The 23,703-nt window shown below is 38.8% G+C and overlaps 1 protein-coding gene across 15 annotated transcripts in view; it reads right to left on the bottom strand.

Moving 5' to 3' along the window:
- Nucleotides 1–23,703, bottom strand: part of LOC134223425 (serine/threonine-protein kinase MARK2-like) — a 448,377-nt gene that overhangs the window by 228,752 nt on the left and 195,922 nt on the right. For 2 of the 15 annotated variants that reach the window (XM_062702562.1, XM_062702563.1), the window contains exon 1: nucleotides 9,894–11,239. The exons of 1 other annotated variant lie outside the window; for it this stretch is intronic. The gene's annotated coding sequence lies outside the window, so the exon portion shown is untranslated. Of the gene's footprint in view, nucleotides 1–9,893; nucleotides 11,240–23,703 lie in introns of those variants that run through there. 12 more of the 15 variants (XM_062702565.1, XM_062702564.1, XM_062702575.1 and 9 more) reach the window with 8 other exon arrangements.

The raw sequence follows: 23,703 nt of genomic DNA, 5'->3' as shown, positions 1-23,703 counted from the left end.
ATGTCCCACGGAAAACAAGAACAATTTCTCGAGGAAATTCACAAAAACATGTCCGAGGCTGAAAAACAACAAAGCCCCTGGAGTTGACCAACTACCAGGAGAGCTGTTTAAACACGGTGGTGAAGCACTGGCTAGAGCGCTGTACTGGGTGATTACCAAGGTTTGGGAGGATGAGGTTCTGCCGCAGGAGTGGATGGAAGGTGTCGTGTGTCCCATCTACAAAAAGGGCGATAAGCTGGATTGTAGCAACTACCGCGTAATCACATTGCTGAGCGCCGCCTACAAGGTACTCTCCCAAATTTTATGCCGTCGACTAACACCAATTGCAAGAGAGTTCGTGGGGCAGTACCATGCGGGATTTATGGGTGAAGGCTCTACCACAGACCAGGTGTTCGCCATACGTCAGGTGTTGCAGAAATGCCGCGAATACAACGTGCCCACACATCATCTATTTATCGACTTCAAAGCCGCATATGATACAATCGATCGGGACCAGCTATGGCAGCTAGTGCACGAAAACGGATTTCCGGATAAACAGATACGGTTGATCAAGGCGACGATGGATCGGGTGATGTGCATAGTTCGAGTTTCAGGGGCATTCTCGAGTCCCTTCGAAACCCGTAGAGGGTTACGGCAAGGTGATGGTCTTTCGTGTCTGCTATTCAACATCGCTTTGGAGGGAGTAATACGAAGGGCAGGGATTGACACGAGTGGTACGATTTTTACGAAGTCCGTCCAGTTATTTGGTTTCGCCGACGACATTGATATCATGGCACGTAACTTCGAGAGGATGGAGGAAGCCTACATCAGACTGAAAAGCGAAGCTAAACGGATTGGACTAGTCATCAATACGTCGAAGACGAAGTACATGATAGGAAGAGGCTCAAGAGAGGTCAATGTAAGCCACCCACCACGAGTTTCTATCGGTGGTGACGAAATCGAGGTGGTTGAAGAATTCGTGTACTTGGGCTCACTGGTGACCGCCGATAACGATACCAGCAGAGAAATTCGGAGACGCATAGTGGCTGGAAATCGTACGTACTTTGGACTCCGCAAGACGCTCCGATCGAATAGAGTTCGCCGCCGTACCAAACTGACTATCTACAAAACGCTTAAAAGACCGGTAGTTCTCTACGGACCTGGACGATGCTCGTGGAAGACCAACGCGCACTGGGAGTTTTCGAAAGGAAAGTGTTGCGTACCATCTATGGTGGGGTGCAGATGGCGGACGGTACGTGGAGGAGGCGAATGAACCACGAGTTGCATCAGCTGTTGGGAGAACCATCCATCGTTCACACCGCGAAAATCGGAAGACTGCGGTGGGCCGGGCACGTAGCCAGAATGTCGGACAGTAATCCGGTGAAAATGGTTCTCGACAACGATCCGACGGGAACAAGAAGGCGAGGTGCACAGCGGGCAAGGTGGATCGATCAGGTGGAGGACGACTTGCGGACCCTCCGCAGACTGCGTGGTTGGCGAAGTGCAGCCATGGACCGAGCTGAATGGAGAAGTCTTTTATGTGCAGCACAGGCCACTCCGGCCTTAGTCTGATGATAAATAAATAAATTTCCGAGGTTTGATTTCACTGCGCAGCTAATAATGAAAAAAAAATTCTCGCTTGAAAAATGAAACCAAACATTCATTGAGGTTTGGGGTCTTTAGAATTTGGTGGAAGGTGCAGGAATTTTTGAAAAAAAATGGAATGCGGCTTCAAAATTCAAATCCGGTGTTGAACTTAATCTAGAATTAAAAAAAACCTTAATAAAGTTCAAGTTCAACACCACAAAAGTTCAATTAGTGGACGCAGTGGTTTCTCGCCTCAACAAAAAAAAAGTAAAGAATTAAAAAAAAATCAAAATTCAAAACGAAAGTTTGTTTGAAGTTAAGTCCAGGAGGAATTGATCAGTTTTGAAAAATCTATTTTTATTCTTTTTCGGACAGCGCTTCAAGATGCAACCAAAAATTAACTGAGGTTTGGGGTCCCTTATAGTGAGGAGGTTTGGGATCAATAGTGAGGAAATTTTTGAAAAAAAATTGTAACGCGGCTTTGCAATTCAAAACGAAAGTTTGTTTGGAGTCCTGGAGATGTTCAGTCCAGAAGACATTTTTCCAAAAATTTCTTCACTACCGATCAGAAGAGACCCCAAACATCAGTTAATTTTTGGTTGCATCCTGAAGCGCGGTCCGGGAAAGAAAAGTAGATTTTGCGAAAACTGATTACACTGACCCCACAATCATGGGTCACACACTAATATGAGTCATTTTCATTTAACCAACATGCAAATTGGAGTGACTAATTATTGTTACAAAGTGACCCACATATGTGGGGTCAGTGTAAATGCTTCTGGACTAAACATCTCCAGGACTCCAAGCAAACTTTCATTTTTGGATTGTGAAGCATTGTTCCATTTTTTTCCAAAAATTTCTTCGTTACCAATCATAAGGGACGACAAACCTCAGTTAATTTTTGGATGCATCTTGAAGCGCGGTGTGAGAAGGAAAAAAAGATTTTTTAAAACTGATTAATTCCTTCTGGACTAAACATCTCCAGGACTCCAACCAAACTTTCGTTTGGGATTGCAAAGTCGAGAAGTGAAAAGGCGTATTGCAGCTGCAAATAGGGATTATTATGGACTTCGTAACCACACAGTATACAAATGTTACAGCATATATGATGTAACAAAAAGGCTCCGTTCGATTTGACTCATTTCTCCATCACTTTTAAAAATTACAGGTTGTCGTTACTATGGAGCTTGTATTCAATATTGCACACAAGAAAAAGTTGGATGTAAAATTAGAGGCTATTGAACACAAAAATATGGGTTCAATTATTTCCATGGCGTGTAATTTTCAGAATTTTTAACTGTGAGCTTAAGTCCCGTAGTCTGCAAACGAAGACAAAATTCGCGCTGTATACTACTATGATTCTTCCGGTGGCTTTATACGGCCATGAAACATGGACAGTAAAGGAGGTTGATCGGAGAGCTTTCGACAATACTCGGCGGTAAACAGGAGAACGGTATCTGGCGGCGTCGCATGAATCACGAGTTGTACCAGGTGTATAGAGGACGGGATATTGTTAATCTTATACAACACGGCAGACTACATTATAACGGTTTAACCAGATGTAGATGACTCCCAACGGTATGGGCTTTGAAGTTCCTGGAACATTTGCGCAGGACAAAATTACCTGGAAGACCAAACGATCTAAACTCCAGATACTTTGGAGAACCTAGGACCTGTTCACATTTCTGAAATTGTTCAAAGCTCAATTCTCGGAAAAAAAAAACAGAATCAAAATCAACCGAAAAACGACGAAAATACTGAAGAAACATGAATGCAGTGCCGGGTTGATAATCCCCGTAAGCTAGGCAACTAGTTGGTCAACCAGCAATGTTTGGTATTCCTTTTAACTTGAACATCCCTAATTGTCCATTCAAACTTGCGTCTTGCATTTTGAAGCCGTTCCAATTTTTTTTTCATAAATTCTTCAACCAGGGGCACTATAGACTCCAAACCTCAGTTAATTTTTGGTTTCATCATGAAGTGCGATCCAGCGTTGAGCAGTGTTTTTTACGGAAATTTCGTCTGATTTTCCGTGGCAAATTTTGTGAGCTTCCACCCCAGTCAACACAAACTCTCATACAATGCCACATAAGATGCTAAAGTGGAGGCGATATACGTACAAGTTGTATGGGGAAGTACCACTTTAGCCTCCACTTTAGCATCCTATGTGACATCATATACGATACTGTGTTGACTGGGACGGAGATTCGGGCGACTGTCCCGTGTAAAATTATTCTCCGTAGAAAAACAGATAAATTCCCGTGAAAATTTTGACGAATTATTCGACTAATAATCAGACGAATTTCCAGTGCATATAGAAATGCATTTTCCGAGGAAAATCAGGCGACTGCCCCGTGTAAATTCAGACGAATTTTCTCGAGGAAATTCAGATGCATTTTCCGTGGAAATTCAAACGGATTTTCTACGGAAAATCAAACGAATTTCTCGTAAAAAATCAGACAAATCTTCCGTGGAAAATCAGGCGACCAACCCATGGAAAATAAGAAGATTTTTTTTTCATGCATTTTCCGTGGAAACCGAAACGAATGTTCAATGATTTTACAGCGAAAAATTAGACAAATTTCCCATGAAAAATCAGTCGAATTTTCCGAGGAAATCCAGAAGCATTTTCTGTGGAAATTCAAGCAAATTTTCCGCGGGAAATGAGACAAATTTCTCGCGAAAAAGCAGACGAATTTCTTATTAAAAATACTACTCTTGTTTAATTCCAAATCTTGAGGTTAAATAAGGGTGGGGTTATGAATATGTTTTTACTTAGTTTTTCAACAAATTGTCACCTACATGGATTCGCATTATGCGTTTTTTCACAGTGCACTCTGTGTTTCGTCTTTGACGTTCGTCCATTGTTACGTCCTCAGTGTTTTAGTGACACCCCTCTTTAGTTCCTAGTTTAATGCGTGAGTCTGGCTTTCCTATAAATGGTATCATATGTGATTTATCCAGTTTATGTTCTCCTTCGCGTTTCATTGCGTTTTACAAAATGCATCGTACGTATGTATTATTGAATGTATCCTCCTTTTCCAGAAACCTGTTCCATTCTCCTTTCCAACTTCACTTACTCTTCTTTTCCCTTTATCACTTACTTTTTCGTCTGGTAAATGATGAGAAAGGCCAGTGAAGGCGATGGCACAAATCTCCCAAATTGAGGGAAACGTGCCTCCTGAGCCGACCTGAGCCTCCTGATACTGAAAGTGAATATATAGCTTTTTCGTTGCAGCTTGGTGTACGAGAAAGGCAACAACTAACAAAAGAAAAAAAAATCAATTCGAGGAAAGTTTTTATTAGTCTGTCTATTCTTTATAAGTGCCCAGTTTGCGATGTATGGACGGTTGGTAGGGAACATTCATTGGTAGGCAAAATTTCGTCCACATCAAAAGGGGTATTTTTTGCGAATCGGTTTTTTCAGTGTGGAACTCAATTTGGATTTTTCCAATATTTTTATTCAAAAAACTTGATTGATTTTGCGATAGTCACCCATACAACACTTTTTTGTAGGATGCGTCGTTTTTCGATTATATCCATTTAGCTGCTTCGTCGCTATGATTCGCCGCTTCAACGAAGGAGCCATCTATTTCGACTTCATAGTATTCAGTAGTAATTAAGTTATTTAAATTACTAATTAAGTTACTTCATAGTAATTAAGTTTTCATGTAGACCATACAGTCAGATGAAATATAAATAAATAAAAACACCAAAAAAATTTGAAAAAAATCGGTAAAAAATTTTGGCCCTTTTAAAAAAATAGTCTAGGTCAATTTTGGGTGGCTTTGTGAGACTAAGTTTACATGTCCATAAAGTTTCATTGAAATATGAGAGAGTGCTGCCAGCCCCATATACGAGTTGGCGCGAAATCCCTCCTATGAAAAATCAATCGAATCAAACAAAATTTTCCGCGGAAGAACACAGCCGGAAAATCTGAAAAGTTTTCCGTGAATACACAAACAAATTTTCTATGGAAAATCAGCACAATCAGCAAATCGAGCACAATATGACAAGAATCATTTGCCTTGCATGCTTTGATATTTCCGAAAATGCGATCCTAATTTTGTAATCATTATTCGATTCTCGAAAACTTCCATAAAAGCAGAAGCTATGATAGCATAAAACCGAAATGTTCTCTAGAAATAATGCAAAATAACGGGATGAAAAGATAGCAACAAGATGGTCTTCTTTTATGTTGCTGACGAAAATTTTCGGATCTTTGTCATTATTTTCTCCGACAAAAACAAAGCTTTGTCGTTGGTTTTCTTTTGTCGCTTGTTCCGCATGCGCATTCCAAAAAAATGATTCCCTGCTTGTCACTGAACCAATTCTTTAGCAAGGAATGGTTTTTTAGATAAGTAGAGATAAATCTCGGGTTTGTAGCTTTATTGGAGATACATACTAGAGTGGGGCGCAGTTGTATGGGAAAACGCAAACTTCGTCCGATCAAGTGAGATCAAGGTTTTTCTGAATCGTTTTGGGACCCCAATTAACTGTGCAAAATATGGGCTCGATTGGTTGCGACCTCGCATGCCGCATCGCGTTTTAATTTTACATGGAGATTAGTATGGGAAAACGTACTTTTTAACATTTTTGCTCTTAGCGGCTTCAATTTATCATCAATCACGTGACTCAATACGTTAGCATATAGCCTGGAAGATGCCGAAAGATTTTGCCGAAGAAGGTACGCAGCTGGAAGGCCTACAAAAAATGTTATTACGTTTCGAAAATTGATTGTTTAAACCATATGCAAGAAATCAATGTTTCTGCCAGCACTACCGGACAACCTGTAATTGTCAGAGGGCAAACCCCATTTTCCTTCTAGTCGGAATTTTTACTTTGTGAAATCATTCTGAATATCTCCCATTAGCTCCAAAGTCCTAAAAAATCAATAATTTTGAAATAACACACAGTTAAATTATTGCTCCACGTAGTTTGGCAGTGCTGGCAGAATAAATGATTTTTTGCATATGGTTTGAACACTCAATCTTCGAAGCGTTATAACTTTTTTCGTGAACGTTCCAGCAACGTGCCTTCTTCAACAAAGTTTTTCGGCATCCTTTGGGTTATACTTTAACGTAATGTGCCACTTGGTTTGCGATGAACTGAAACCTCTAGTAGTAGAAATGCAAAAATATTCTCCCATACTAATTTCCATACAAACTTCAAACGCGATGCGGAAAGCGAGGAAGCAACCAATCGGTCCCAAATTCTACACAGTTGTTCAGGACCCAGAATGGCTTCAAAAAACCATTGATTTGAAAAAATGACCATGACGCCCCACTCTAATACATACTCTAAAAGCAAGACAAATATGTGTCTAAGGGCGATGACATACTGACGCGTCGAGCGATGTGGAGCGCGTTCATCCGCACACGCGTGAGTGTGTCATCGGCCTAAGGCTCCCAGGCATGGCCAAATAACAGTATTACTGTTCTGTTTTCTCAAGAAGGGATTGATTTCCTATTCCTAAGGGGTGCGCCTTGTTTCTCATTAGTAATGAAGTAACTCGACATGCACTTATACTCTAAGGATACGGCACACCCGAATAGGAAAAACACAACTAAATTGACGGCCATTAGAAGAATAGTAGAAATTATGTCAGGGCTGGTAGTGATGAATGTCGTTCAAAATAGTGACTTTAGTGACCAACGATGACGAAAAAGTGACCAAATAGTGACTTTCCGTTGCAGAAATAGTGACTTTTGTATGAAGTTATGAACAAGTTGCATTAGGATTGTGTCGGTATAATTCGAAGATAGCAAACTAGTGTTGAAATCCTTATCTAGAATGCTATCAGAAATCAAGAAAAGGCAAAAACAAAAGGCCTATTTTTATCGTAAGGAGGTAAAGGATGAGCATGAGGTCAGTGATTGCGACACTCTCATAAGTACCCCGGAGTTGGATATTAAGGATGGTATTTGTTGGATCAGCCAGAAGCTAGTGACCATGGTACCTCATATTAAGTAACACAACGAGAAGGGATTCACCCGTCGTTAAGAAAACGGGTAGTGAGTAACAAGTTGTGTCACAAAATTATGTTGATAATTACAACATTTGTTGTTTAAATGAGCTTGAAGTATTCTGTATAACAGCCGAAGAATGATCATGAATCATAGATGGTGAACTATTTGAACTCACCAAGTTCACCAAGTTCACCATTTTTTTTTTAATTTTACTTGTTATTAAACTATGGTTCAATAACAAATTGAAATGAAGTTTTTGAGATTTTGAGCTCTACGTGGCATTCTGAGGAAATTTTCAAAAAGCCAATAAAAAGATGGTCTTTTATAAGAAATCCAGAAATTCTAATGAACATTGATTTCTAAATGGCAGACTTTAGTAGGGGAACTGCTCCTTGAATTCATACCATGTACCCAAATCAATACCATTCGAAAACAAAGAATTGGTGCGGTATTTGTTTTGTTTCTCATTTTTGTGATTTTTTTCAGCAGTGAGCACGTCGGAAAACAACAAAACACGACACAAATTGAGCCTAAATTGCCTGTTTTGCGAATGTTATTGATATAGGAGCATGTTATTAATAACGGAACAGATACCCTATTAAATTTAATTCAAAATAAGTGGCAAAATAATCTCGAGTTATCTTTTAAATCTAATTAATTTTTATTTAATTTTAGATTTTGAAAATCCGACCAATTCTTATCCTTCACACTAGTTTTTTGGGTATCTTTTCCTAATTGTTAATAAACAGATTTTTTTTTTAAATATGATTTTCTGAAATAATTTCAAACAAAAAGTTTTGAATTTAGTGGCTTGTGTCAGAATTACTTCTGGCATAACTTGCTCTACATTTTTTTTCGAGACTTATATCGAAGAGTCGCAAGGCGGATTTAACAATCATTAACGGATTTCACAATCATAATGTACTGTCTGCCATCGGCGCCCTTATCGCTTATTATTCTCATCCCTAATGCAGAGATGCATTATCGTGTGATGAAACTGAAGCTGTTTACTCTCTTTGTTACCGGAGGGTATTAACGCTCACCAACAGACGTGGTTCTGATTCCAGTACCCCTCAATTCTGTACTCTTTACTTGAGTACATTTCACATTTTAACAAATACCATTTGTGAAGAAAAACATTATAGTAGACAAGAATAGGAAATAACCTCAAGATTTTCACAACACACTTGGAACTTCATTGGTGCATATTTCCCAAATTTAATATACCAGTGACAAATGCAAAAATAGTGACTTTAGTGACCATTTTCCGAAAAATAGTGACTTTAGTGACTTTTGGAAGCAAATAGTGACTTTTTAGTGACTAGACTCAAAATAGTGACCAAGTCACTAAATAGTGACTCGCTACCAGGCCTGCAATAGGAGCACATCTTAAATGGCTGGCGATGTTTCAGAGTGATTATTTTTCCAAGATCTGTAATTTCATTTCCGCCATAAACAAAACAGCTTCCGATGGATAAAGCTTTATAAAAAAATCTTAGTCAATAGTTTCAAAATAGTTGAAAATAGTGACTTTTTGCGAGAAAAAGTGACTTTAGTGACTTGAGGTCGAAAAAAGAGACTTTTTAGTGACTAGTCCGAAAAAAGTGACCAAGTCACTAAAAAGTGACCCGCTACCAGGCCTGTTATGTACAATCCGTATTCCCACACCGGCGAAGGAAATATTACTCAGCTTTGAATATATTTTTGCCGAGGGATAGTATAATTTATAGACTTCCAAATAAATGGTCACGTTTCCTTTTCTAGGCTACCGGTTCTATCTGTTCATTCGATCAATACAGTTTCATTAGATAGGGTTGCCAAAACAAACAACGTAGAAAAATTTCTCGTTGTATCATATAAAAACACATGATAAAACGAGAACTTTTTCTACGTTGCTTGACAGCTTAAATGATCAAACCATAATAAAACCTGAATAATTACTTACGATAGAACTACTCAAAATATTTGGCTTCAGACGACGAAGAAATCATGGCATTGTGATGACAGTAACTAATATGATAATAATCTGAGCGAATTATGATGATGTGTATTATGAAATGTCAGGTCAGGTCGCGGTCTTGGTATCTTTTCTAAGAAAGAGTTTACTTAGAGTATACTCCGACAGATATTACGTTCATTACATGTTAAACATTTCTTTACATCTTTTCCCCATATGTAAAAGTTTTCAAATTACAAATTTAACCATTTGTACTCCGTCGATCGTGAAAAGATTGCCGTACGTTCACTCCTACTCCGACAGTGTTGTCGGACTTGCACAGTTCAGCGGAAACCGATGATCCAAAGAGTGTTCTCATCTTCCAGAATCAATCTCCACTTCTTCCTTGGAACGACATTCACTCGGTGGTTGCTGTGTGGTGGGTTCCCTTAACTCGTTTCCCCTTCGACGTCAACCGGCAAACAACGATAGCACTGGGAGGTAAATATTTGCACCGATTTAAATTTCATTTGTTTTAATTAGCACACTGTGCGCGCTTACAACAACGCACCGCCGCCGCACATACACCGGCACACATTCTGTTCGCGGAATCTGATCAAAACAGCGATAGAAAAGGAACGCACTACTACTGGCGGTGTAGGGCGTTCTTCCTGTTGCTGCCTCTGAAGCCGTTGTTGCACTGCACTCTGCCCTCTACTGGAGGAGGAAAGGTGACACTTTCGCGCACATTCGCACTCAATCTGCGCGGGACACAATCCGATATTCTTGGCCGGGATTTTCACTGCTCGGCAGCACTGATGATGAGGTGGATGGATATACACAACACCTCTCGGGTCGGGAATGATTGTAAATTAGATTAATCCCACTTGATCGTTCGCACAACCACACTGAACGAGCGCGCACGGACGCGATCCCCGCGATCATACACGGCAGCTCACACTGTTGTCACTTCTGTAATCTTCGGTTTACGGACGGGACACTGACTACCGACTGGTGATGTGATGCTATTGTAGCGCTTCTATAATTCGCTCGTTCGTTGATTACGGATCAAGGTGATACTCTTTGGAAACGGTAATGGCACCAATGCTACTGCATTCACACATACGTTAAAATAGCTCGTTGACGTATCTGCTTCGCGCAAACTTGTATGATACAACATCCACTCGGCGGGTTGATTTGAATTGTTGATATATTTATGATCTGCCCCGTTGATTGTTGGATCGTTAGACACTCTCGTTGAATGAATTAAATGCTTCCCAGGAGGAAGTTCTGATCACAGATAGGGACGGTCGGGCAACCACTACCGAGTACAAAGAAGCACACACTGGATAACTTTTGTAAACTGGACTGGAATTGACTCCGTTGCGTAATGAACTGTGGATACTAGTAGCAGGACTCATGAATCTATCGTGATCAATGATGCGAAGCATCCACCCACTGTCCAAGCTTGATCGAACACTCGCGACGGGTTTAAACCTGAACCGTTGTATTTTGGAACTTCACGAATTCTTTCACCGTACAGCAGGACACGTTTCCGCGGCCACACCCGTGAAGAAGTCCTGGAATCGTGAACAACACAACTCCCCCACCCGTCTGCGAGCAATCGTCGATCCACACTCACACACTCCGTACTATGTACACTACAACGGTTCCCAACTGTGGCACGTCGCACGCTCGGTCTAGGTGCGCCCGATCCGGAGGCCTACCGAGGGCAGAATAATGAACCACCGTCCGCCGTATGTTGTGTTTTGCCCGACGAGCTCGAGCTGTTTTGTTGGGCCTGGCCTTTGCTGCCGCCTGCCTGGTTTCTGTCTGTCCGTTCCGTCTGTCTGTCTATCTGTCAGTGTGTGGGCCTACTCACTATTCTCACTCTCGCTCACGAGTCACGGCACGGCAGACCGACCGAGAAGTTGTTGTCATTACTAGCGCGCTCCGGCTGTTGTGATGTTCCATCATCCATTCGTCGAAACGAAACACGGTGGAGTTCAGCAGTTGTTTGGCCAGAGTCTCTTCTCATTCGGGCGATTCTCACCAGCACCGGTCAGGAGAGGTAGTTTGACTTGAAGCAGTAGTGCGCCCTAATGGGCGGTGAATGAGTCGGTTTCTCTTTCGTTTTTAGCAACGCGTTGTTGTCGGGTCGTCTTCTCTCCCCGCACGTAGAGTAGAGACAGCAGCGCAGCAGTCTTTTGTTGTTGTTGATGCTGCTCTGGCAGCTGCGAATGCGATGTGCGAGTCGCAGAACGGAGGGTGACGGCGTACTGAATTGATGATTTCATGTGAAAAATCTCAGTCAACCATTAAATTTATCAAATGTGTGATGAAAGTTATGATAAAAGATCGAATTGTTTTAAACAATGCTAAAACAAGTATGTATGAAACTTCCATGATTTTTTTTATTATTTTACCAACATAATATTCGTTCTATTTTCATTGCTGCTTGACATGGATACTTCGGTTATTACACTTTCAAACAAAAGAACGTAATGTTTGCTCAATATTTTTGTCTGAAGGTACAGACGATGTGAACAATAATTGAATTATAAGTTCACTGGACTACTGAGAGTATCTGAAAGATTCTTTCAGAAAGTGTGGACTCCAATCATGATTTTAACCATTACAAAAGCGTATCATGGTTTGATTAATTTTGTAATCTGTCGAAATTGGCATCTCTTTGGTTGAAATTTCCCCCATAGCGGTATGAACAGCAGAAAAATCCATCAGTGGATTCCGCTGAGAAATATCGTCCAACCAAATGTTCTATTCGGTTGTGATTGTGGGCAACCCGTAAGAACGTATTTTGCGGCGTCTGCAATATCTCAATTTAACAAGATTTGCTTCAGATCCGAGTTATATCATGATCTTGGAAATGCGCTTCTAACGTTAGTAGGGCAAACGTTGCCTATTTACTCAGTCGGCGACAGGACAGTTCGCTGTAAGGCAGCAACTTGTCCCAAACTATTCTGCCAAATGTCGTATTCGCCCAAATGACCCTTTCGGCCAAATGTCATATTCGACCAAGTGTTCTATTTGGCCAAATGTCTTATTCGGCCAAATGTCGTATTCGACAAAATCTCGCGTAACATATGATTACGGCTTATAAACCAAAACCATGATTTTTCATTTTCTAGCATAAACGATTGCTTTGTAAATGATTCTTTATCGTAGGTAAAACTCCGTACTTAATATCTCTTAAGAAACACATTTATTGCTATTTTGAGTGAACGTCTCATGAACCATTTCCACCATAGTGGTTTTTAAGTCCTTTGTTGGTGCCCTTAACTACCATGCGGAATGTTTGCTTGGTTTTTAGACCGTTCACTTTATATTGTTTATTTAGAAAAACTAGCTTCAAGTTATTTCAAAATGTATATTCTTACTAGGTTTTTGATATATCGCATAGCAGAACTACTCTGCCTAACAAATCTAAACAAATCCGATGGTGTTACTAGCTTTAAGCAAACGGCTTAAAAACCAGATGTGTTGCCGGTAATGCGAGTAAACGGCGTGACTTTTGTTTTAGCTGAAATTTTTAAGATTTCGAATAGTTTTTCAATTAATCTTTATCTGCTGTTATAATATAACCATTTACGTATGGCATTGACATGGTTTTTGCAATGAAATGAGCTTCTACTTCAATAAATGAATTAAATTACTCATAGAAAACTTGAACCTAATTTTTCTCGGTTCAGCATTGTTGGTTTTTCGGCATATGATTAGATGTTGCTCGAGAAATGTCCTATTCGGCCAAATGACGCTTTTGGTTTAATGACGCTTTCGGCCAAACGACCCTTTCGGCCAAATGACCCTTTCAGTCAAATGACTTTCGGCCCAATTGTATATTCGGCCAAACAACTTTCGACCTAGTGGCCTTCGGCCGAACGGTATTCGGCAAAACGGCCCTCCCCCCAACAATATTTCGTACTCTCACTCGAAATTGATGCACCTGTGTCAGGGCGTTTACTTAGTAGTAAAACAGAAAATTCCCTAACTTATCCAGGTTTTCCAGGTGCTTTAAATTAGTTCCCAGGTAAAATAAACGTGCCATATTTAGATTTTTGCAAATATTACGAAAAACATTTTTCAAACGAAATTTTTGCTGTCCTTACACATTTTTTCTCGTAAATTACTTAAGTAGTTCTTAAGGAAATTCCTTTAGGAATTCTTTCACAAGTTAATCCAGAAATTGCTACAGCCATTCAATCAAAAATTCCTTCAGGTATTCAATCGAAATTTCTTCCAGGGATTCCTTCGAATCGTAAAGGATGAATTCAGTAATTTCTTCAAAAAGGGAACTCTGAGAATTGCTTCGGAACTTTCTCTGGGAATTCCTTCGGAACTCCCTCCAGGATTTCTTTCAGAAATATCTTTACAAAAACACCTCAAGAAATTGCTCCGAAAATTCCTTAGAAAATTCTATTAAGGGATCCTTCAACAATTTCTTGCAAAAAATCGTCAAAAGTACCTTGGTGCTGGCTTTGTGAAAGTGCTTTGGAGATTTCATTAGATATACTTTTAAAATTTCTTCAAGAATTCCTTTAGACATTTCTTCTAAAATTGAATTTAGATTTTTTTCGGAACTTTCTTTGGGAATTCCTTTCGAATTTTATTCGGTATTTTCTTTAGAAAAAACTTCTGCTGAAACCAAAATCAGCTTCCAGCGCGCCAGTAATGCACACCGTCGTTTGAATTCAACTCCGAAATATTTTTGGAAATTTGTCAATAGCAAAAGGAAAAAATCGTCCATACCAAGGAACGTGATATACGATAACGACGAGCAAATACACATGTGGAACGATGTGAAATGTTCGCCAAATTTTTTGCATCAGTGTTCGAGCCAGTGCCAGCAACAGACGCCGAAGCTGAATCTACATAATTAAATGTAGCTCTGGACCTTCTCAATTTAACAACATTCGTGGTTACTCCTGGAATGATTATCGCTGCTGCTGCTGTTTACACTCTACTTCAACGATGTTGCATCGAAATTGGGTTTGAATTGCAGAATTATCTATGCAGACGACCTGAAAAAATATCTAATAGTACGATCAGTTGATGACTGTCATCGTCTGCAAAGTTTGTTGAACGTGTTCATTACCTGGTGCCATCAGAACAAATTGACTGTCAGTGTCCCAAAGTGCTCTGTTATGACCTTCCATCGTTCAAATCAGCCATTATTGTTTGATTACCGTATTGATGGAATCACACACTTGCGGTCCGAATGACGTTGTATGGGACTTGAGATTTGAACGTGTCCAACGAAGGTTTATTCGAATGGCCCTGTGTGATGGCGTGATCCACTTAATCTTCCTCCATATCATGCTCGATGCAGATTGCTTAATATGGATACCCTCGAAAGAAGACGAAAGCTGCAGCAAGCGACATTCGTGGCTAGACTACGGTGCGGAGAAATCTGCTCTCCTCGGTTAATCGGGCTACTGGATATTCGTGCCATTCAACGACCTCTTAGATAACGATCACTGCTGCAGGATGGATTTCATCGTACGTTCTTTGGACACAACGAACCTGTCTCTGCAATGATCAGGACATTTACAATGGTTGAGTAGCTTTTTGACATTTGCGAAGCACCCGAACGTTTTAAAAATAGAGTGCAGAGGTCACTATAACTGTAACCGTTAGATTTAGTTCCATTCATGAAGACTAAGTTGTCAGATGAATTATAATTAAATAAATATGTAAATAACAATAACATTGTTCCGAAAATGTGTTTGGGAATTTCTTCGGAAATTCCTTCAGAACTGCTTACGAAAATTCCTTCGAAAATCATTTGCAAATTCCTTCGCGAATTTCTGCACGTGTTCCTCCCTACAGCAATTTCCTCGGAAATGTTTTAAGGAATTTCTTTGGAAACTCCTTCAGGAGTTCCTTTGAAAATTCATTTATAAATTTGTTCGGATATACAGTTGATGCAAAAGTATGATATTGCTAATGTCGTTCCCATTCGCGTGACCTGTTTGGACCAAAGTACCGGTACTGGTAGTGTCACACAAGCACTACAACATGGTGGACAATAAACGGCCGTATCATAGTTATAAGCTTTCAGAAGCATATTTTGGCAAAATAGTTTAGCGTATAAGTACTAGACGCCTCTACTGAAAATACCTTCGGCAAATTCTTCCGAAATTCATTTGAATTGTTTTAGGAATTCATTCAGAAATATTCTTCAGACATTTCTTTGTAAATTCCTTTACGAATTGCTTTGGTCATTTTAATGTATTCCTTCAGGAATTTATTGGGAAATTATTTTTGGAATTCCTTGATTTTTTTTTTGAAAATTCTTCCAGTAGCTTCTTCTTTCGGTCATTCCTAGACAGTTTCTTTTGGCAAATCTTCTAGATTCCTTTGAACATTTTGAAGTTTTTTTTTCAGAATTTCCAGTAATTTTGATTTTTTTTTAATATATGTATTTTTGAAGAATTTTTGAGGAAATTCTCAAAGAATTTACAAAGCAATACCTAATTGATTTCCCGAATGAATTCCTAGATTTCTCCAGGAATTCTTTTGAATAAAGTAATAAGTATGAGTAAGTAAAAATAATACAATATAAAATACGTATTGGGAATTAGTTATACAAAACGTCGTCGATCCGTGGGCATGTCGTTATTTTGATACCAGAGGTTGGGTCTTACGACAGGATTAGACACCGGCTCAAAAAAAGAAGAAAACTCAACTAAGGGGTTTTCATGGGGTCACTTCGAGCTAAGAGCGGCCTGCGAGTTCGTCGGTCCTGAAACTTATGAATTTCACTGCCTGGTACTGCACAGCAAAAAAAAAAAATTACACGACGTGTAAATGTAATAATCAATTGATTGAATCCGAAATATAATTGAAAATTGAGTTGTTTTTACAATTGCTTTAAAAATTATTTGATTTAATCAGAATAATGTGATTGAAAATTGAGTTTATTTTAATGCACATAATAAGAGCATCAAAAAACATATTCAATTCCACTTACTTTTACAGAACAGTGTATTTTTCAATAGCTTTTTTAATATTAAATGGATATCCATTTATAATTCAATCAAAGTTGATTTAATTTTCAATCATCGTGTAAAATTACAGCAACATAAAAAAGGAAAAGAAATGGTGGATGCCGCAAGCGCACTTCAGTTTTTTCATTCAGTGAGGTGGTTTTTATTTTTTATGTTCCGACATGATCAAGTGTGAGTTTTGTGCAGCTGAGCTTGACGGAACTATATTAACCATATTTGGGAATTTTCTTTCAAGCTTTTCTTCGAAAATCGTGTGACGTTAAAAGGTCAATCAAAGGCAACACGCGTTAAGCAAATGCAGCAAATTGTTCGCAAAATCATCTCAGTTTTGTCAAACTTTGAAGTGAAAGGCTGATTTTACTGGCATAATTAATCGAATGAATGAATAAAGAAATTTATAGAACTCGATTCCACGTTGTTTTATTTAAATGATACTGTTACATTTGTTTTTAGTTTTTTTAGTCGAATAAAAATTGAATTGCGTTGATGTATAGACCTATACGGAATTCTGTTTTTGCATTTAGGAATATTCTCAAAAAGGGCTATTTGTTTTACAACATAGAGTTGTCATATAGTTGAGGAACTGACTTGATTACATTATGCCTTTTTCAAATCATGGCTTATTGTTTATTTGACTTTTTAGAATTTTTCTGCAAAAAGTTTTAAATCTTTGAAAAAAAATGTAAACCTCGTAAATGAAATGTAAAATTACATCGTCATTTAAAAATACACGATCGTGTAACATTAAACGCTTGATAAGATTCAATTGAAATTACATGCCATGTTATTTCGCATGCCCACATTTTCAATCCGTGTAAATTTAATATCTGACTCATTTTTACGTTTATTTTCATGCTCCAAATATGTGCATGAAAATAAATGTAAATTTACACAAAAACTAATACTGTGAGTTTTTTGTGCAAGTCCTGAAGCGACATCTAGTGGCCTCTGGTAAAATAACACAAGAGCACCTGCAAGCCTCGTACGGTGCGTTCCTCGATCGTCTGCGACGAGTGGTCAAGCTCAAGGACAAAAAAGATGAACTTTACCCGTGAACTTTCAAAAAGTGATATGTTTTCTTTTGAAATTGAAAGAAATTGATATGAAATATTCTTATTTTGATCAATTTGTCTGTTTATTCTAAAGTAACACTTCAATAGCCGGACCCTGTATTATCAACTTCTTTCCCAGATATTTGACAGACTCTTAGACGGTCAGATAGGTTTGATAATTCTCCCCTAAATACGGTCTAACGTCAAACCAGTCTTGAAAACCAGACATTTCGTTTTAACTTAAATGTTCACTCAGATTTTTTCCAAAAACCATCAAAATTCTATTTCAGAACCTGAAAATTTCCATCAACTAAATGATCTATCAAAGACTTAAATGTGTATGAGGAAAATAACGAATCAGATGTTACATTATTTTTCTCAAAAATTCCACAACTCAAGCATCGCACTACCTTCCTTCAGTAACACGCTGAACTTTGTTTCTCTGACGTTCGCACTATCTCATTCTCAACCCATATCTACGTGCAAACATTCCACATTTACGTGTGGAAGCACGCTCAGAACCGTTCAAATAAATGTTGATCGGTGTCAAACAATTGACATCCCATCGTTTCATTTTCAGTTTAACAGTAAGGTCACTTTAATCATGTCGCGTATTTAGTGTAAATTGAGTCATGTAAAAAAAGAAAAATCAAATGAGGCTCGGCTGGATGACACCAATTACCGAATAAATCCATTACTTAATTGTTGTTACATTTCCTCGGTATTAGCCGTAAATACAAATATTTGGTATCGTTTATCTTAATATCTGTGAAATGTTTCCTAGATTAAAACATTTCTATTTGTGCGTCAACAGTCTTCGTGAGAAAAACAATAATTGTGAATTTTTATTGCTGTGGTGTTTGAGAAATTCCAAACGTGTTGCGCGTACGGACAAACCCAGAGAGCAGCCAGACACAGAGCACGAGAGCCAGCTTCGAGTTTCGACGACGACGACGGGAAATAATTCCAACTTCAACGGTGCTGCGCGTTTGCAAGGTGTTTCCTACCATATTCAATGCACAACGACAACCCGTCCAACCAGTTAGTTGTTCGTTTTTACGACGCATACTTTCGCTCCGGTTGTTTCGTTCTCATTGAGAAATTCCACGCACGCTCAAAGGTTCGCCGTCATGGTAAATTGAACGTACTTTGACAGTGCAAAATTAAGATTCTTAAACAAAAATGTGTATTTTCGACCATCATACAAGCGTCGCATAAAAAAGTTAAAACCCATTTTCTCTGTTTAAATGTTAATCGTGCTTTGCGTGTTTATAAACATTAGCGTGCCCAATCAGAGATTCTCAAATTATCTTCCCGCTTGAGCACTTCGAAATGCTTTGGCTCTCGTGGAACTGGCTCCCCCGCACACGGTAACGACGACTACAACAGTATCAAAGCTCGAACGGTTATTTTGTGTTATAATAATACAGGAAGTACGGAACGGTGTGTGCGGTATAGGCAGCATCGACAACGACCGTGGGGTTGCCGTATATAATAATAAACTATGCTAATTTGGCCGCGCGATGGTATGTGCCGCCGTGTGCTCAACGACGACGACGAGGCGGTTCTAAATTCTGCATAAATTGATCGGAATTGACTCACAAAGAGGAGTCTCCTCGTGAAGACGATTCGAGTTTGCTCACACTGTGTGTATCACTTAGAGCCGAATAGTGTGAATACCTTCGCATACACACATATTCAGTTGACGAGAGTTAAATTGACTAATAATAGATGTGGATGAATGAATGGTTGGTTGGGCGGATGGAGGATGGCTGTGACGGAAAATAGTGTCATATTCGCTCACTATCTGTAGTTTACTTCGAAATGAAACTTCTGAGCGACGAAAACGATCATAATTTAGATTTTAAATAATATTGAAACACAAATTTCCCTTCAAAAGTTATACATTCCATTGAATAACATTTTACATATTCAGTGGTCCTATCTTAGAGTGTCGATTTCACGCTCAGTGCGCGATTGTGTGTCACAGTTTCAATTGAAAATGATCAATGGCCTCTGACTGATGACTACCTCTGGCAACCGTTTCATCAATATAGGTATTCCACAGTTGCATTGTCAATGGAAGCTTCATTGCAGTTTATTCGCTTTGAACGTTCGTGGAACTGCTGTTATGAATGCAAATACAAATTCAACAATAATGGAAGGAAAAAAAAAGTCACGAAGAGAGAGTTTCTCTCATTCGTGTTATTTCGGTTTCATTGGGCGTCGTATTCATTCGCATTAAACGCTTTCAAATGACCAATTACCAGTCAATTTTGCACAATGACAGGCCGTAACGCTCCGCTATTAGGGGAAATGGTTGTGATCCATCTAAATCATCAGACCGCAGAATATTTCTAGGTTTATCACAAACCAAGCGAGGACCAGCTGTTGCTCTGTGCGGATCCACCGGGGTCTGAGAACAGGGCTTGGCAATGTGCGTGCGTGCGGGGCGACTCTGACGGTGCGCAAAGCTGGGTTGCGTGGTGTAATGTGGAGGATGACATCAGCAACGGCTTCGTAGCGAAAATTAATCGAATGAGAGAGATCGTAAAGTGCTGAAAATGCGTCGATCGCGGAATAGTGACCGAGTCCCACTGAAAGAGGGGGAAGATCAGTTACGACGATACTATTATTGGTGTTTGGGTGGTCGATGACTCAAGTGCGAGCTTAAAAATATTGGATACACTGGTCAATATTTGCGGCGATGATTAAGCGCGATCGTCAACCGTCGTCGTCGGGGATCTTCGGTGATGGACATCTGTGACGAAAATGTCATTTTGCGAGTGTGACAATTTTGGCTCGAAGTGGGAATATCCGCAGGATCAATATATTGTTGTGACAAGCGATAGAGATTTGGAACAGGAAGGAGGAACCCACTCAACTTTTTGTCGATCTACATAAAAATAGCATTCAAATGCCTATTATGGACCACTCCCATTTTCCAATTCTGCAGAAAACGTGTTGATGTGTTGACGTTAATCTGGTAAATCTGTTTAGATAACTTTGATCATCAAGAAAAAATATGAATCATATTTTAACACGTTTCTTTTACCCAAAATATATATTTTCGGTGAATTTATTGTTCATTAGACGTCATATTCCAACAAAAATAAAGCAATTCATTTGATTGATGCTGATTTCCCGTTTGGGAATTTCATTCCAACGAAGGAATTGTCTTCACATTTACACCAATTCTATTTTACTTTTTTCCGAAATTTTCTAAGTTAACAGTCTGCCACCGAGATCCAATCAGCATTCCATAAACCCACGTATCGTACCCCAGTCAACAGTCACGAATTTCCGTACTGACTGACGTGAACCGAAATCCAAACATCACCACGGCAAATCCCACCGGAATGCCGGCTCCCCATCATCGACCGTCGTCGCAATCAATATTTACCGACAAGAGCTGCTCAACCAGGAACGGAAGCTCCATCGGGCCCCATCGATTGGAAAATAAATCAAAAAATGTTCGTTCCACTCAATAGGAATCCACTGAATTCTCGGCAAATATGAATTCCATCCACAAACTTGCGACAATCTGCTCTGTGTCGGCTTTGCCAACGCACGCACGCCCCTAGGTTAGGGATATTCCGCAAATTCCAACCACGTAGGCCTACAAACTTATTTTGAATGGAACGTATATTTTCTATGTTGTCGTCGCCGCATTGGAGGAATAAGTGAGTGTTAACGCCGAAGTTGAACCTAGCCGAGAAATCGAAATCGATGAAGAACAGTTAAAATTCTCCTACCATTGTGGTATAAAAAATTTAACATCGAATGCAGAAGGGAACTCCCGTCAAAACGACTAAATTGTGCACGGAATTAAAATTCAAATCCAAATGTATGAAGATTTGTTGTCTTTTTTCTAGTTTTATGGGAAAACTACCATAAAACCATAATAAAACTTGAAGTATAGAAACAAAGACGCTTGTTTTATTAGTTGCCTACTATCATTAGACTACGTACAGTTCTTCGAGATAATATCAATACACGCGAAACAGCACTAATCTAAACATTCTACGATGCGGCGCGATAAGGGTCCGCACCGTGTGTCTTCGTCTTATTAGTTCGAGTTAAGCTGCGATCTGCATAATTTACGACCGGCGACTACGATAGCGGGTTGATATACGGTTCTCAACGGAGAACGAAGGATGCGAGTTTTATCCAGAAAGAGTCGCGCGTCATGATGCTGTGTTGGCTATCTGGCTCTGGTGTATTTGAAAACAGAATTAGCAAATGATTGGCGACATTTTTAGACACAGCTGTCCTATATAGCATCTATTGCGCATTGTACCGTGAGTTTTATTTACATGTGGAACATGTTGACGGTTATCTAAAACATTTTCAATGATCACGAGATCACTTTATAGCTTTATGATGATCAATTTTAATCAGAAATCATCATGTCTTCGAGTGTCATTTGGACGCACAACACTTTTTGCGCCCTGGGCGTCGTTTTGCGCGTCTGGCGACGACACCTGTTTGCAACACATGACCTAGCTTTGCGTTTGCTCACGTTGTAGGTGCCTTTGCACCTTATCGCGCGAGAAGAGTTGTTTTCAATTTATTTTCGGAGATCTGGGTTTCTCCGGGTAAACACTAATTCCGACCAGTTGGACAGTTTGCTGTTTAGTCAGTGATATAGGTTTTTTTCACTTCACACTTCCCAAATTGATAACATTTGTCTGTATGATAACAACAACAACAACAAAATGTACGCAAATCTTTCTAATATGTGCCTAATGCCACGCAGAAAAAGCAAAACATGGAGTTGACATGAATATTGCATCATGCATCATGTGACCAGAGGCGGTCGTATATCCAGTACGGTTGTAGATGGTTTAACATTGTATATGTTGATTTATTTTACCGTAAAAACTTCACAATTGTGACCAAACATTCTTCAAAATTTCGATAAAAACTTCTTCGAAATTTCGATATCGACGAAAAATTCTTCGGATTTTCGCCAAGAAGTTGAATTTCGACCAAAAAATCTCAAGAATTTTAACAAGAAAGTCGTCAGGACTTCTACGAGATATTTTATCAGAATTTCGTTTTGAAGGAAGAAATTCTTTAGAATTGCATCGAGTATTTTATCAGTATTTCGCCGAGAATGTTTTCAAAATTTCGACGAAAAGTTCTTAGAATTTTGACAAACTTCTCCAGAATTTCGACATTTTTTCAAATTTTAGTAAAAATTTTCCATTATTTTGACGAGGATTTTCTCAGAAATTCGACGAGAAAATCTTCAGACTTTTATCAGAATTTTGACACGAAATTTTAATAAAATTCTAAATAAAATTCTCCATAATTTCGACGAATTCAAACGTAAAATTATTTTTCGTCAAAATTTTGAACTTTTCGTCGATATTCTAAAATTTGTTGATTTTTTTTCTTAAAAATTGTGAAAAAAAACTCGCCAAAATTCTAAAGAATTTCTCGTCAACATTCTGGAAAATATATTCCTTGTAATTATGACGAATTTATCATCGAAGTTCTGAAAACAATTTCTGTAAAATTTTATCGTTGAAATTATGAAAAAAAATCTCGACGTTACCCTCAAGAATTTTTTTCTCGAAATTATGACGAAAATATCGTCAAAATTCCAATGTACTTCTCGTCGATATTTGAAAAATATAAATTCTGAAAAATTATCAACGCAATTATGAAGAATCCTTAAAATCTGAAAAAAATTCCGAATAGTTCTTCGTGGGAATTAAGAACATCTCGTTAAAATTCTGAAAAAATATAAGAATTTTTTGTTGAAATTCAGAAATACGGAGGAAATTCTTGATAATTGAGAAATGGAAGAATTGAGAAATTTCTCGTTAGGGTTAGAATTTTAATGATTTTTTTGTCGAAATTTTATATTATCTCTTAAAAAATTGTTCAAATTATGACAAATGTTGAAATAATGGGGAAGTTGTGGTCAAAATCTTGAAGAGTTCCTGGTCAATTTTGAAAAGAATTTATCGTCAAAATTATAAAGATTTTTTTCGTTATAAAACTGAAGAATTGCTCATTGGATTCTGTAAATTTGTCTGTCGAGATTCTGAAGAATTTCACACAAAAAATATGCAAAATAACCCAGAATAATTCTACTAGCGGTGATGGTGCCTTTCCCTCGTATTGAAAAATGTAACAAA

This window comes from Armigeres subalbatus, chromosome 3, assembly GCF_024139115.2.
Source record: "Armigeres subalbatus isolate Guangzhou_Male chromosome 3, GZ_Asu_2, whole genome shotgun sequence".
NCBI classification, from domain to species: Eukaryota; Metazoa; Arthropoda; class Insecta; order Diptera; family Culicidae; genus Armigeres; species Armigeres subalbatus.
The sequence above is the reverse complement of the archived record's forward strand: the minus strand, read 5'-3'. Positions and strand labels throughout refer to the sequence as shown.